Consider the following 15219-nt stretch of genomic DNA (forward strand, 5'->3'; position numbering starts at 1 on the left):
CCCCCCCCCCCCCCCCCCCCCAGAGAAGAGTAGAAGTTGACCATGTTAGCTTGGATCTCTGTGCGTTTTAGATCAGATCTATATTGGACATACCTGATGCTTAACGGTTGGAATTCATTTTGTCTTGTTTATAGCAAAATATTCTTTGTTTGGTTTGGTTTTTTTTGAGACAGGGTTTTCCTGTATAAAAATCTTTGGCTGCACTGTAACTCATTCTATATACCTGGCTAGCCTAAAACTCACAGACATCCCCCAGTCTCTGCCTCCTGAGATTAAAGGTATGTACTACTATGCCTGGCCTAGCAAGATATTCTTATTTTTCTTTCTAAAACAAAAAGAGTGACTAGTCACTGAGTCTCCTAACCCCAGATTAAGCATTGAACCAAACTGAGTGCTTCCGTGGTATGAGAATCAAGACAGTGGCACAGAGTGCTTGTGTTTTGTTGTGGGAAGTCCTTAAGAGCTGTGTATGTGTTTTGCAGAATACTTTGGTTGAAAATATTTACACAGAAAATGAGTTTGTGGTATGAACACATTGGAATAACGAATTTATCACTCTTAAAATAAATCTCAGTGCCTCCAGCATCCAAGGACTCCTAAAAGCTGATGCTAAAGATAGGGTTGGATAGGAAAGACGGCTGATCTTTGTTTTACAACATGGTTTCTTCAGAGCACTTTTCTGGGATGACATTTGTTAACTTGTTTATTATTTTCACAAGCCTTCCCTATACACATTAGAAAGCAAGCCAGGTTTTCTTCCCATGGCACCCAGCAGTGCCCAGTGCATAGAAATTGTTAGATGAGTGAGTGACTTGTAGTAGACCTGCCCTCTATCTTTTCATGTTCACACTGAGCCAACTAGGAGAAGAATTTTCTAGACACACAAAATGAAATGAAGCATTATTTGGGTTGTTCAGTGGTGTAGAAAAATAACATGGAAGCTTGCTTTCCCCAGAGTACCCTTTCTACCATCACAGTTCTCCTGTGCCTCTGGAGTTCACTCTCAGAGATCTGCCTGTCTCTCCTCCCAAGTGCTGGGAATGAAAGGTGCATAGCACCATACCTAGCTATTTTTTAATTTAAAAAAATATTTACTTATTTTTACCTTATGCAAGTGAGGGTCTTGCCTGCATGCATGTGTGTTCACCATGTGGGTATTCTTTTGGGGTGTCTGCTAGATCCCCTAGAGGTGGAGCTAGAGATGGTTTTGAACTGATGGTTCCCAAGTGGGTTCTTGGGAACTGAAGTGGTGGTGATGGTCCTCTGTAAGAGCAGGGGGTGCTTTTATCAGCCTAGCTTTTTCTCCAGCTCCCTTTTCTAAGTGGGAGAAGAAGGACAACAACAACCAACCAAACAAAACCCCACTTAAAAAAAAAGAAACAGTGAGCTGGGCTGTGGTGGCATACACCTTTAATCTCAGCACTTGGGAGGCAGAGGCAGGCGGATTTCTGAGTTCGAGACCAGCCTGGTCTACAGAGTGAGTTCCAGGACAGCCAGGGCTAAACAGAGAAACCCTGTTTCGAAAAACCTAAAAAAAACAAAGCCAAAACCAAAAACAATGAAATGACTTCTTGCTACTGTGTCCATCCTAGCTTCCCAACTGATGGGTTCAAATGAGCCTCCTACTTGCCTACCTCACTAGTAGCTAGCGTTACAATCGTCTATGTCTTGATTCTGAAATAGTAACACTTATTCTGGCGCTTCTTTGCACTATTTAGAACAACACTGCGCTAGAAATACAAGATGTGTTTTCACTTTAGCAGCACACACATTAAAACTTGGAACAATCTACAGAAGAGTACCATTGCCCCTGTGCAAAGATGACATATAAAGTCATGAAGCATTAAAAAAATGTGAGATGAGCCTTAACAAGAACCATGTATGCAAATTTTATTTTCTAGTAGCCACATTTTAAAAAAACAAAAAGGTGAAAGAGATAGACAGTGGTGACACATGGGAGGCAGAAGCTGGCGGATCTCTTTGGGTTCGAGACCAGCTTGATCTACAGAGCTAGTAACAGGACAGTCAAGGCTACACAAAGGGACCCTACAAAAGAAAAAAAACAATAGATATGCATGTGTGTGTTCTCTCACTCTGAAACCTAGTATTTTATATCTAAACTATTATAGTTTTAACCATAGAATTAAAACAATTAGAAACCATAAAGCTTAAACACTTCTAGGTCCTTTAATAATTAAAAAAAACAAAAAACAAAAATGGGAGGTAGAGTGTAATTACATCTGTACTATTATATTAGTTGCTTTAGGGGAAAAGATCTAAAGCAGACATGGCAATATGTTAACATTTGTTAAGCCTTAATAGTTGATGCATACTATCTCATAGTATTCTTTAACAGTTATTTATCTATATGTTGTTTCATTTTTTTTAAAAAAGTAAGGATGTATAAAATTGATGTGAAGGATTAAAATGTGAAGAAAATAATTATTTGCTTAGTTATAAATGGTGAAGGGGATATTGTGCTTGATTGCTGTTCATTTATTTATTTATTTATTCCATTAACTGGTAAATTTCAGAAAAATGGCAGGTTATTTTCAGTATCTGCTTTGTGTGGATAAAACATCTGGATACAATTTAATCCAATTCAAGCTTATTGGTATCATCTTTCAAAGAATGGAATATTTCTTGAACGGCTCTGTTTAGACAGGTGTTTGATTTGTAGATTTTTAATTTGAGGTGTCAAATAGTAACATTTTTGGAATTTAAGAACTTTAAAGCCCTCTTGTGGTAATTCCATCAACAAAGTTTCTTCTATTATTTACTAGATACTGTATTAAAGGTGCAGACCAGATGTTCACTTAGTGTAAATTAGCTGTTTTCTTTTTTAAAGAAGCAATTTCTTTTTCTTCTAAACCCTGTTTATTTTTAAACTGAAAACTTGAAGGCCAAAATACTATTCTTATCAAAACAAAGCAAGGCATACAATTTTATTGCTTGCTAAGTTTAATTTAAAGATATTTTTCTTTATGTAGGAATGACTAATTATTGTGTCTCAAATAGACAGAGACAGATGACAGACAGGTTGTGCATGTGGAGACCGTAAGTCATCCTTGGTTGTTGTTCCTTAGGAGATGTCCACCCCCCTAAAATTTAATTAAAAAATAATTATGTGTGTGTTTGAGCATGGGCTTGTGTGGGCAGAGTACCAGCGGAGGCCAGACTGGGGTGTTGGATTCCTTGGAGCTGGAGTTCCAGATCACTTTGAGCCACTTGATACGGGTGCTGGGGACTGATCTTGGTCCCTTCAGAAGAGCAGCAAGCTTTCTTAACCACAGAGCTCCAGTGTCACCTCTACTTTTTTGAGACAAGAAAACTCAGTGGGCCTGCGGTTTGCCAGTTGGTTAGGTTGACTGACTAGGAATCTCCAGGGAATCTGATTCTACTTCTCAAGCACTGGGGTTTGTGTTTTACCAAGTTGTTTTTTTTTTTTTTTAACTTTTTGGTGCTGGGGATCAAACCCAGGTCTTCATGTTTGTTTAGACAACAGGCACTTTAGAATGTTCAGCCCTTTAGACGACTTTATCTTTAACCTGTGTACTGGCTAATTTTGTGTCAACTTGACAGAGCTGGAGTTATCACAGAGAAAGGAGCTTCAGTTGGGGAAATGCCTCCAGGAGATCAGCTGCAAGGCATTTTCTCAATTAGTGATCAAGAGGGGAGGTCCCCTTGTAGGTGGTGCCATCTCTGGGCTGGTAGTCTTGGGTTCTATAAGAGAGCAGGCTGAGCAAGCCAGGGGAAGCAAGCCAGTAAAGAACATCCCTCCATGGCCTCTGCATCAGCTCCTGCTCCCTGACCTGCTTGAGTTCCAGTCCTGACTTCTTTCAGTGATGAACAGCAATGTGGAAATGTAAGCTGAATAAACCATTAACTCCCCAAATTGCTTCTTGGTCATGATGTTTTGTCCAGGAATAGAAACCCTGACTAAGACAACCTGTTAAATTATCTCATAATATTTGTTACATTTTTTTTTTTTCCCCTTGAGACTGTTTTTCTATGTAGCCTTGGCTGTCCTGGAACTTACTTGGTAGACTGGGCTGGACTCAGACTCACAGAAAGCTGCCTGCCTCTGCCTCCCCAGTGCTTGGATCAAAGGCGGGTGCCACCATGCCCAGCATATTTGTTGATGTTTATCTGGTAAAGCATGGCATTTCTGCACTTGTATATTGTGGTAGCTTACTTTTGTGTTGGTGTGACAACAGTCCCTGTTAGTGGCAGGAAAGGGAAGGTTAACTTTGACTCTTTCATTATGGAAGTGTGTTGGGTCAGCTCAGATCATGGCCAGATATGTGGTGGAAGCGGTTCATGCCACGATTGACAAGGAAACTGTGGGAAGAAGCCAGGGGTCAGATAAACTGTTAAAGCCTTGCCTCTCGGACCTATTTTGGTTGCTAGACATTCCTCCTAAAGTTTCTACAACCTCCCAAATAACCTCCAGCTAGAAACAAGTTCAGAACAGAAGCCTGTCAGGTGGGGCATTTCAGAGTCAAAATCGTAGCAGTATTGGGTGTATAGTGATCAGGTCAGGGTAACTGGTAGCAGTATGGGGTGGACAATGATCAGGGCAGGAGGTAACTGACATTTCCCTTCCTCAACGTGGATTGTTTGTATGTCTGGGACACTCGGGCTCTTTCTGTAAAGCATAAATGGAAGCTCCCTGCTCTGCTGTGCTGTTGACTATTAGCTCTTGTTTCTCCTATAGATTGAGTTTTACAATTTTAAGTTTAGTATTTAATATTTAAATCCTTAAGAGACCTTAAAAAATTTTAAAAGATTTATTTTATTATTTTATGTGTATGAGTGTTTTGCCTGCATGTGTGTGTATGAACACCACATGTGTGCTCGGTGTCCATGAGAGAAGAGGGCATCAGATTCCCTGGGACTGGAGTGGGTGCTATGCATCAGACCTGAGTCCTTCGGGAAAGCAGCCAGTGCTCTTAGCTGCTGCCAACTCTACAGTGCCTCCTGTCTGTTTTAGTACCCATTTTTGCAAAACCTCTTCCCCCTTCCCCTGTCTTTCTCTTCTTCCTTTTCTCTAGCAATTACTATTCTATTTTCCTTTTTTTAAGATCAACTTTTTTTGGCTCCTTTAAGTTAGTGTTCACATGCTGCATTTGTCTTTCTGTGCTTGGTTTATTGCACTTAATGTAGTAAAATAATCTCCTCTAGTTCGATCTGTGTTGTTGCAAATGACAGGATTTCAGTTTTTTCAATGGCTAAGTAGCATTCCATTATGCATGTGCACATTTGCTTTAATCCATTCATCTGTCATGGGTTGAGCCCATATGTTGACTATTGTGAACAGTTCTGTAATAAACACGAGAACTTCCTCCACCCTTTGTGAAACAAAGTTTTGCTCAGTAGCCCAGGAAGTCCTAGGAGTATTGGTGTGTGTGTACCGAATTCCCAGCTAGCTGTAATACATTAGAATGCATCTTTTATTACATGCTTGAGATTTCCATATAACTGCTTGCTTGTTATCACTGTGATCCTTCCATGGTTTCATAAAGTGTCAGAGGAGAATTGTGAAGGCGTAGCTTATGTGTAGGAGAGTTTAAGTGAACCAGAAGGCACTCACTTCCTGTATCTGTACTGTACCATTTAGATTTGGCCAAAATATCTGGGGCTTCTACACCGTGGGAAATGCATGTTTTTGTTATTTAAGAAGAAAATCCCTAAGGATTCTTGATCCATGGGGAATGATGTTTTCCGGACGATGGTTAAGTGTCCTTCCTGTATTAGGTACTGCATCTTGGGACAGCATGTGCTTAAGCATCATGATGACACTCTGAAGTTTTAATGTTCTTTTTCTTACAATTGAAGACATTGTTTGCCAAACCACATTGCTGTGAACATGTGTTTTCATTTCTCTTGGGTGTGTACCTAGAAGGGAAGTTGCGATTTATGCCAGGCCTCTTCATTAGTATCTTGAGGAACTGCCAAACTATTTTTCAGAATGACTTCTACCATTGACAGAGACTAGTTTCACCTAGGAAGAGAGAGGGTCTCAATTGGGGAATTGCCTCTATCAAATTGGCTTGTGGGAGTGTCTGTCTCATTTCTTGATTAATGATGGATGTGGTCCATCCTACTGTGGGTGGCACCACTCTTAGGCGGGCTTGGGGTGAATAAGAAAGCAAGCTGAACAGGCCATGAAAAGAAGCTAGTCAGTAGTCATTGTTCTTCAGTAATCTCTGCTTTAAGCTCCTTTCTTGAGTTCTTGCCTTGACTTCTTTGGACAGTGGGCTGGACTATAAGCCAAGTAAACTACACCCCTTTCTCTTTCAAGTTTTGATCAGTGTTTTATAACAACACAGAGCCAACCAGGATAATCATGCTACAGCTCTTCTACCAGCAGTGATTGACGTCATCTAATGTCTGCACTTGGCTGTGGGGCACACAAGTCCCACTGAGGACTTAACTGCAGTTCTGTTTTGTTTTATTATGATGTTTGTTGCAAGTCTCTATTTTCGTGTGTGTGTGTGTGTGTGTGTGTGTGTGTGTGTGTGTGTGTGTGTGTGTGTGTTTTGGTTTTTCGAAACAGGGTTTCTCTGTATAGCCCTGGCTGTCCTGGAACTCACTTTGTAGACCAGGCTGGCCTTGAACTCAGAAATCTGCCTGNGAACTCACTTTGTAGACCAGGCTGGCCTTGAACTCAGAAATCTGCCTGCCTCTGCCTCCCGAGTGCTGGGATTAAAGGCATGCGCCACCACGCCCGGCAGGTGTGTGTGTGTTTTAAGGATTTATTTAATGTATATGAGTGCTCTATCTATATGTACACCTGCATGCCAGAATAGGGTATCGGTTACCACCATGTGTTTGCTGGGAATGGAACTCAGGACCTTTGGAGGATCATCTAGTACTCTTAAATGCTGAGTCATGTCTTCAGCCCCTCCTACCTTTCTTTTCTTTCTTTTTTTTTTTTTTGGTGGCACAAGTATATTAAGCAAAAAGTTTTATATGAAAATGTACACGACTCAATTTCTTATGGGTAGCAAAATGCATTGCAACAGATAGGGAATCTTGATGAATTATAAGCATGATTTTTTTAATGTGTGTGTGTGTGTGTGTGTGTGTGTGTGTGTGTGTGTGTGTAGCCTACATGGACATGAGTGTGTAAGTGTGTACTTATGGAGGCCAGGGGAGGTCTTCAGGTGTCTTCTGTCATTCTCTGTGTTACTGCAGTGAGATAGGGTCTGTAATTGAACTGGAAGCTCACTACTTTGATTAGGTTGGCCAACCAGTGAGTTCTTGGCATTTGCCTGCCCAGTGCTGGGGTTATAGGTACATGCAGCCATGTCTGGCTTTCCATGTGTGTAATGGGGATTCAGATCTAGATTCTCCGCCTTGTACAGTAAGTGACTCTGGAAAGAAGCCAAAGATCATGAGAATAGAGCTAGTTGAAGCTTAAAACAAATAAAAAAGCATGTGTGAGGGGTGTATGAGTGCTTCTGAGAGTTTGTGTTCTGTGTGCATGCAGGACTATTGGGAGGCCAGAAGAGGGCATCAGATCCCTTAGAGTTTCTGTTCTCCTGAGGTGGTGTTTGACATTCCTCCAAACCAGTTTCTAGACGGTGGTGACTGATAAAATAATTGTAAGTGACACTTAAGAATTAAAACAAATTTGACTCATGGTAGTGCTTTTCTTCATGATTATTGATTTGGGATAGTGTGTATTTAGTTATGGACTGAGCGTTTCATCATTTTGTACAGGCTGACCTTGAGCTCTTGGAGCCTCAGCCACCAAAACAGCTGGGATTCCAGATGGGATTCCAAGATAATTCTGCCAGCATTTTCATGTGGGGTATGACTCCCAGCTCCTCATTCCTGCAAGGCAGGCATTTTACTTGGGTTTTAATTTGATCATTCATCATTCGAGGCAGGATTTCTTTGTGTAGTCCTGGCAGTCTTTGGACTCATAGAGATGCACCTGCCTCTGCCTCCCAAGGGCTGGGATCAAAGGCATGCGCCACCACAGCCCAGCTTTTCTTTCTCTCTTATTTATCTATTACTGTTTTGTCTTTGTTGCATTTTCCCCTAATGGAAAGGAATACTCTTGTTTGAGTTTGTGTCAACAGAGGTGCCTGGCTCATTTCATTTCTGCTCTTGGTCTTTTTTCTTGTTATACTTTTCCATCTTTGTCTTTTGAAGGGTAATGCTTATTTCTGTGTTACATTAGTAAACTCTGAAGTTTGGAGTTGATTTTAATAATTTTCTCACATAAAGGAATTTTACTTTAATGTGTCAGAAAGAGATAATAATTGACATTAAAATACTAGTATTAATTTTTAAGGGAAAACATAACATTTCACTGACTCAATACTTTTTGCCTTTTCTTGAAAGGACTATTTTTCCTTCACACCAGAAGAGGGCATCGAATCCTATTACAGATGGTTGTGAGCCACCAGTGCTCTTAACTACTGACCCATCTCTCCAGCCCCAATTTGTTGCTTTTTTTTTTTTTTAAAGATTTATTTATTTATTATATGTAAGTACACTGTAGCTGTCTTCAGACACTCCAGAAGAGGGCGTCAGATCTTGTTAAGGATGGTTGTGAGCCACCATGTGGTTGCTGGGATTTGAACTCTGGACCTTTGGAAGAACAGTCGGGTGTTCTTACCCACTGAGCCATCTCACCAGCCCCAATTTGTTGCTTTTTTGACCCTCTTTGTTAAGTATCTTTTTGATAGCATCTTGACATTTAGGTGAAAGAATATCATTTGCTAACTGACAGAATTATAAGGCTCTGAGTGCTTGCCCGACATAAGTGCAACCTTGGCTTCAAAACCAAGAACATCTGGGTGTGGTGGCGCACACCTTTAATCCTAGCACTCAGGAGGCTGAGGCAGTTAGATCTCTGGGAGTTCGAGGCCAGCCTGGTCTACAAGTGGGTTCCAGGACAGCCAAGGCTACACAGAGAAACAGAGAGAAACAGCAACAACAGCCTGAAAGAAGCCAGGTGTGGTAATGCATGCCTTTAGTCCTAGCACTCAGGACGCAGACTTAGGCTTCTGAGTTAAGAGGCCAGCCTGATCTACTTCGCAAGTACTAGGCTAGCCAAATATACAGATGCACACAGAGAGGTGTAGACACACACCCCCTACCCTCAAATCCAAGCAACAAAATGAAGAGAGGGGAAGAGATGTGGGACAGCTCTTTTAAGATCCAAAACAGTTTTTTATTTCTGCTAAATAAAGTCTATTTCTAATAATCCGTAAGAACTTTACCTAGGCTTGCAAGGCATTTTTCTGTTTCTTCTTTAGTAAAGAATCATTTTCCTAAAGTTAACACTGGGGAAATACCACTGGAAGTCTTCCCTGATTGTGAGTGTGAGTTCAGTACACCAGCAGCTGCTCTAACTTGCATCTTAAGTGTTTACAGAAGGTCCATGTGTTAGGGGTCTGGTCCTTAGCTTGTGGCACTTTTGGAAGGAGATGACCTTCGTGAGAGCCTGTAGATCACTGAGGGCATACCTTCAAAGGCACTGTATTTTGGCAGCCCAGCTTTTAAGCACTTATGAAGATAAAAAGGCATATCTTGGCTCAAGTTTTATAAAGGCTCTTCTTCCTCTGCTCCCAAATCCTGGGATTTCAGCTTTGTGCCAGTGTGTTCTGCTAGTGTGCCAAGGGCCAGGTCCTTCCTCATCTTTCATCTTACTCGTGCTTTTGGAAATTAGCAATGAAAACTCAGGTGGCTTTTCAACTTTAATTTTTCAAACCTCATTTTTAATGAGCCCATCACCCACCAGAGGTAGTGGGAAAGAAGGATGTAGGGGAAGTGGACCTGTTAATTCGTTCTTTGGAGCAAATATTATTTGTGTTGTCAGGAAATCAGCAGTTCAGTTCACAGGTGAGCAGTGGCAGCTCTATCCACTTGCAAACACTTTATGGATATACCAGCAGTCCAGTTCGGTAGATAGCAAACATGAATCAGCAGCAGTGTCACTACCTAGCAGAGACAGCCAGGCCTCAGCTTCTGCCGAAGGGACAAGGAGGAAAGCCAGGAGAAGTTCTTGGCTGTGCCTTTCTCAGGGAAGGGAAGGTGAGGCAAGATTCCAGACCCGCAAGCATTGAACAGCTAGCTCTATAAGCAAGCCTAGCTGAGCCTCCATCACTGTCTCTCGAGATCTATGTATACCTTTCAAACATCACTTGTTCTCCAGGGTCTTGCCTCAGCACCTGCGTCTGTCTCAGCTGACATTGTGGCAATCAGCCATAGTCCACAGAAGCAGCAAGAAACTTCAGCACACCACCAGAAGTTTTTTGGTGCATTTCTCTCTATGGCATCCCAACAAATGCACCTCAACTACCAAATGTAAGGTGGACCAATACATTCATGCCCTTAGCAAAGAATCCTTCATCACGTATCATTTCACGTGCTTGCTGTAGCAGAACATCCTTTCACTTGTGTCTGCTTCAGTGAAATGTTCCTTCATGAGCTTGCCTTAACCTTTCACCTGTGGCCACTTCAGGAAAACACCATCCAATACAACTGACTTTCCAAAGTGCCATTAAGTTTCCACTTCATGGCTTTCCAATGAAGGAATCATTTTCACAGTTCATACCTACTAAAATTTTAACAACATTTTCAATGCAAAAGTAATAGAATTGTACATTTTAAAAAACGTTACCGTGATCCTTAACTTCAGAGTACTTTCAAAATGATATATTAGGACAGCAACACAGACTAATTTTTTAGAGAGAATATTACTCATAATAAAATGATGAAAATTTGATAGCAGTTGTATTAATTTTATATCTTAAAAAAAATGCTTGAGTCGAGATGAGAAAAGTTACTCAGAAATATGTGTGTCTCATTCTGATCAGGCTGAGCTTGTCCCTTATGGTGCACAATCACAGCTTAGGTCCCTTAGTTTAAAGGAAACTACACCTAAAGTATTACAATTGAAAATTCTTTGGAAAATGTTTTTAGTGGCATATATTAACTACACAGTAGGCTTCACTGTGACATTTTAATACATGTACATAATGATTTGATTATATTCACCTGTTATCCTCTCTTCTCTCCCATTTCTTCTGATTCCTTTCGTCCAACTAGCCTTCCCCCTACTTTCATGTTTTTTCTTTCTTTTAAAATTTTGTAACCTAATGAGTTTTATTAGGATTGTTTGCAGGAACATGGCTACCTGTACAAATCAAAATTCTTTTCCCTGAATAACATTTGGAGGAAAGTAATAAAAATGCATTAATTTGAATATTGCAATTTAGGCAGTAATGTGTGTCACAAGTGATATTATGATTCTTTAGTAGCAAACTGTTAGGGATTATATAATTCTGGTTTTTTTTTTTGGGGGGGGTGGAATGTATATGCACATGTGTGCACATGCATAATCACATGTGTGTATATTTCATGTACACTAGAAATCTACCTCGGCCTGCTTCATCCTCATTTTGTAACAGTGTCTCTCGTTTGGCCTAATATCCTTGGGTAGACTTGCTTGCTGGTCAGCTAATCCCATATCTTTGCCTCCTCTGTCCTGGGATTACAAGTGTGCATCACCATGATTTTTTTTTGTTTGTTTAAAGTTTTAAAAATTTTTGTCTATTTTGGAGGTCCAGCTCAGGTTAGCCCAAGCTTTCTCTTTACTTATTAATTCTGATTTATAAAACAGTTGCTTATAAATTGTTTGGGGACTGGAGAGATGGCTCAGCGGATAGACTACTGACTGTTCTTCCAGAGTTCAATTCCCAGGAACCCACATGGTGGCTCACAACCGTCTGTAATGGGATCTGATGCCCTCAGACATAACTGTCTGAGGAAAGTGATAGTGTACTCACAATCAATCAATCAGCCAATCTTCAAAAAAGTTTTGTTTGTTCTGACGTAAAATTGATTTGTGTCCAGCACTGACTTTTTCCCTTTTTGCTTTTTGTTTTTTTGTTTATTCAAATCAGGGTTTCTTTGTGTAATGTTCCTGGCTTTCCTGGAACTCACATTATAGACTAGGCTGGCCTCAAACTCACAGAGATCCACCTGCCTTTTCCTCCTGAGTGCTGGGATTACAGGCATGGGCCATCACATTAGGCATTTTTTGTTTTTGGTTATCTGCCACAGTTAGAGTTGTATACTTTGGAAACATCTCTAAATCCATTTTATAGATTTGTTTGCTGGCACGTTTGATTCCATTACAGGGAAGACAGGAAGATCATGAATTTCAGGCTATCCTGGGCTATATATAGGGAGACTGTCACAGTCAGAGAAAGAAATCAGAAAGGCTTTGGCTTTTGTTTTCAGTCCTCTACAGCTGTTGGTTGTGTGGTCAGCCTTCCAGATTTATATTCTTTGTCCCATGTGCTACTGGGTGAATGTTTACATTGCCTATTTTTTTTAAATTGCTGTTTTTATTTTATGAATATGAGTGGTTTGCTTGCATGTATTTAAGTGTATCATGTGTGTGCTTGATACCCATGGAGGACAAAAGAGAATGTCAAATTTTCTGGAACTGGACAATTGTAAGCTGCTGTGTGGGTGCTGGAAATGAACCCAGGTCCTCTGGAAGAGCAGTGTGCACTCTTACCACTGAGCTCTCTCCAGTCCTACATTGTCTCCCTTTCTCTCTTCCTTTCTCTCCCTCCCTTCCCCTCTCTCATGGTTTGTTGTTGTTGTTGTTGTTGTTGTTGTTGTTTCAGTCATGATCTCTTAATGTAGCCCTGACTGTCCTGGAACTGAATATGTGGACCAGGCTGCCCTGAGACTTATAGCCATCCTACTCCTCAGTCCTGAGACAGAGGTGTGCAACACCATCTCAGGCTCCTACATTGCCTTTTTATAATCCCCAGAAGTGAAGAAAGTGAAGGAAGCCCAAACCCAAGACGCCTTCACTTGCATATGCCCCTTGATTTGTAGGTTGTTTTTTTTCCTACCCTTGCAGTATGCACTCCAAATTGTGTAAAAACCAAATTACACAAAACCTGTCTTTCTACAATTAGAAGACATAGGGAAATGAAGAGCAAAAGGAAATGTAAGTTTTTAGTCTGTGTTTAAGGTAAAATGGGAATAAAAATAGAATAGTGAATGAGTTTGTGTGTAATGTCAGATTTAGTTTATCATGATAACCATCAGTGGTGCACCAGATGTGTTGACTGTATTTAGCTTCATATTAAATTAAGCACAGCTAGTGGCCTGCAAAGTCCATCTGTATAGCTGACGAGGACTTACATTTGTTACTAATGCTGTTAGATTTTCTTGCCATGATATTTGGGCTTTAAATTGTTTGTGCAAAGGTGAATCTTTGTATTGGATTGAGAACTGTATTTTATAAATCAGCTGTGCTAAATAAAGAGGTTTTTATTTCAATAGGCAATCAGTTTTTATCTTTGGTTACTTATCAAGGAGTGGAAACAAATCAAATAAATAAGATCAGTTAGGGGTTTGTTGAAGCCTGAAATCTAGAGAGAGGAAACTATTACACACAAATGCCAGTTAAACATGACCTCTGACTATATGTATGTGTGTATGTGTTTCACAGCTATGTATATGAAAACAATTAACTTACTGATTTTTGTCACAGAACTATGTCCTGGAGCTGAAAAGTCTTTACTTTTATCAAAATCAACGTAAATCATTGTTGTGCTTTGTATGGACCCAGGGATGCTTTGACTGTTTCTCGATACCACTTTATCAGCATCACCAGAACCGAGGGCTTGTTTCCCTGGGGTCAGGGCAAAACATTCTTCTCTGTGTTCCTAGCAAGAGGATCCTTTGAGATGGTGGACCTTGCAAATCACACAGCTTCTACCATGTGTGCCTTTCCTAGAACAGCATTTTGGATATCTCTGGAATTAGATCTATAAAGCATGGTTCATGCCAAAATAATATTTTGAAATTTTTATCATAATGTTGCTTTTTAAAGTCCTAAATGTCCTCTATTTAAAATGAAATTCTTTTGTATTAACCTTATTTCATATGCTAGCTTTCACCAGACTGCAGAATTGCCTGATTTGACTTTCTAATGTAACTGTAATGAATCTTCTGGGAAGCCTAACGATTGAACACACACATTCTGCAACTCCATTGTAAAATATTCAGTCAGTACTGTCAGATGTTGCTGATTAAAAAAGAAAAAGGAATTGGGGGAGGGATGGAGAGCAACCCCCCCCCCCCCAACATGCATTAAGGCTTAAAACCAAGCATGTTCTCGGGGGGTGGGGTGAATTCTGGCCTTTTAGATATCATGATGTGTTAAACCTTGATTAGATACCTTCAGTAGTAATACCGTAATAAAAACATGAGGTGGGGTGGAGGTAGTGTTTGCTTTGGAAAGCCAGAATTAGGGCATCTGATTATATTGCACTTTGACATGTTTATTTTGAAATCCTGCTTGGTAAAAACAAACCTGGCTCAATGCATAGGCAGACATGTTACTCTGTGTATTATGTCAATACTTGCTTGTCAGTCAATCTGGCACCTACATATACCAGAGCGCAAATGTTCAGTGGTGAACTTTTAAGATATGTGTGTCCCGAGACACTTGAGTTCTCATTGAACAGCCAGAGCATCAAGAGAAAGGCTTTTCCACAGATAAGTAATTTATACTAGGCATTTGTAATTATAGCAGTATATGTTTGGTCTATCTGTGTGAAAGAAATTGAGCAGGATTTAATAATTAAGGATTTATTAGTTAAAACCAAATGTTTTAATGAGCCAGATGCTGCTGCATTAAAACAACCATTTGCATTAACATTTTTAAATATGAGAGAATTGAATTTCAATTTGGAGCATCTTGACTTTGATGAGTGAACATTTTAAAATCCACCAAGTAAAGGTAGATTTCTTTTAATTTCAGCCAAAAGAACTCTCATATAAAAATACCAGAATAAGTGAATCAAAACCTCTGACTTTAAAAATCCCAAGTTTCTTGCTTTGAATACTATTAATAATCTTAATTGGCCCCCCAAAAATAAATGATTCCAAATATGCAGAATATAAAGAATTAATCTTGCTTTTGACTGAAAAGGTATAAATCACTCAAGTAGAAGAGGCAGCAATAAGGGGAATGGGAAAGTGTATTTTTATTGTTTTTTTTTTTTTTTTTTTTTTTTTTTTTTTTTTTTTATATCTTTATTTCTTTTATTTCAGTGAAGTTTTTTTAATATAGCTTGAGTGGTTTGATGAAACACCAGAAGGGAACTCCCAGGAGAGGAAGATGATAGTGGAGAGCCATCTCCTATGAATCATTTACAG

At 39.9% G+C, this 15219-nt stretch overlaps 1 protein-coding gene and 1 non-coding gene across 9 annotated transcripts in view; both read left to right on the plus strand.

The window, feature by feature from the left end:
- The window catches only part of Rere (arginine-glutamic acid dipeptide repeats), a 330953-nt gene that overhangs the window by 35054 nt on the left and 280680 nt on the right, over nucleotides 1-15219 (plus strand). The gene's annotated exons all lie outside the window — the stretch shown is intronic.
- Nucleotides 1746-1855, plus strand: LOC115064265. The gene has a single exon (XR_003844111.1). It is a non-coding gene; the product is annotated as a U6 spliceosomal RNA (small nuclear RNA).

The sequence above is a fragment of the Mus pahari genome, chromosome 6 (genome assembly GCF_900095145.1).
Source record: "Mus pahari chromosome 6, PAHARI_EIJ_v1.1, whole genome shotgun sequence".
Taxonomy (NCBI): domain Eukaryota; kingdom Metazoa; phylum Chordata; class Mammalia; order Rodentia; family Muridae; genus Mus; species Mus pahari.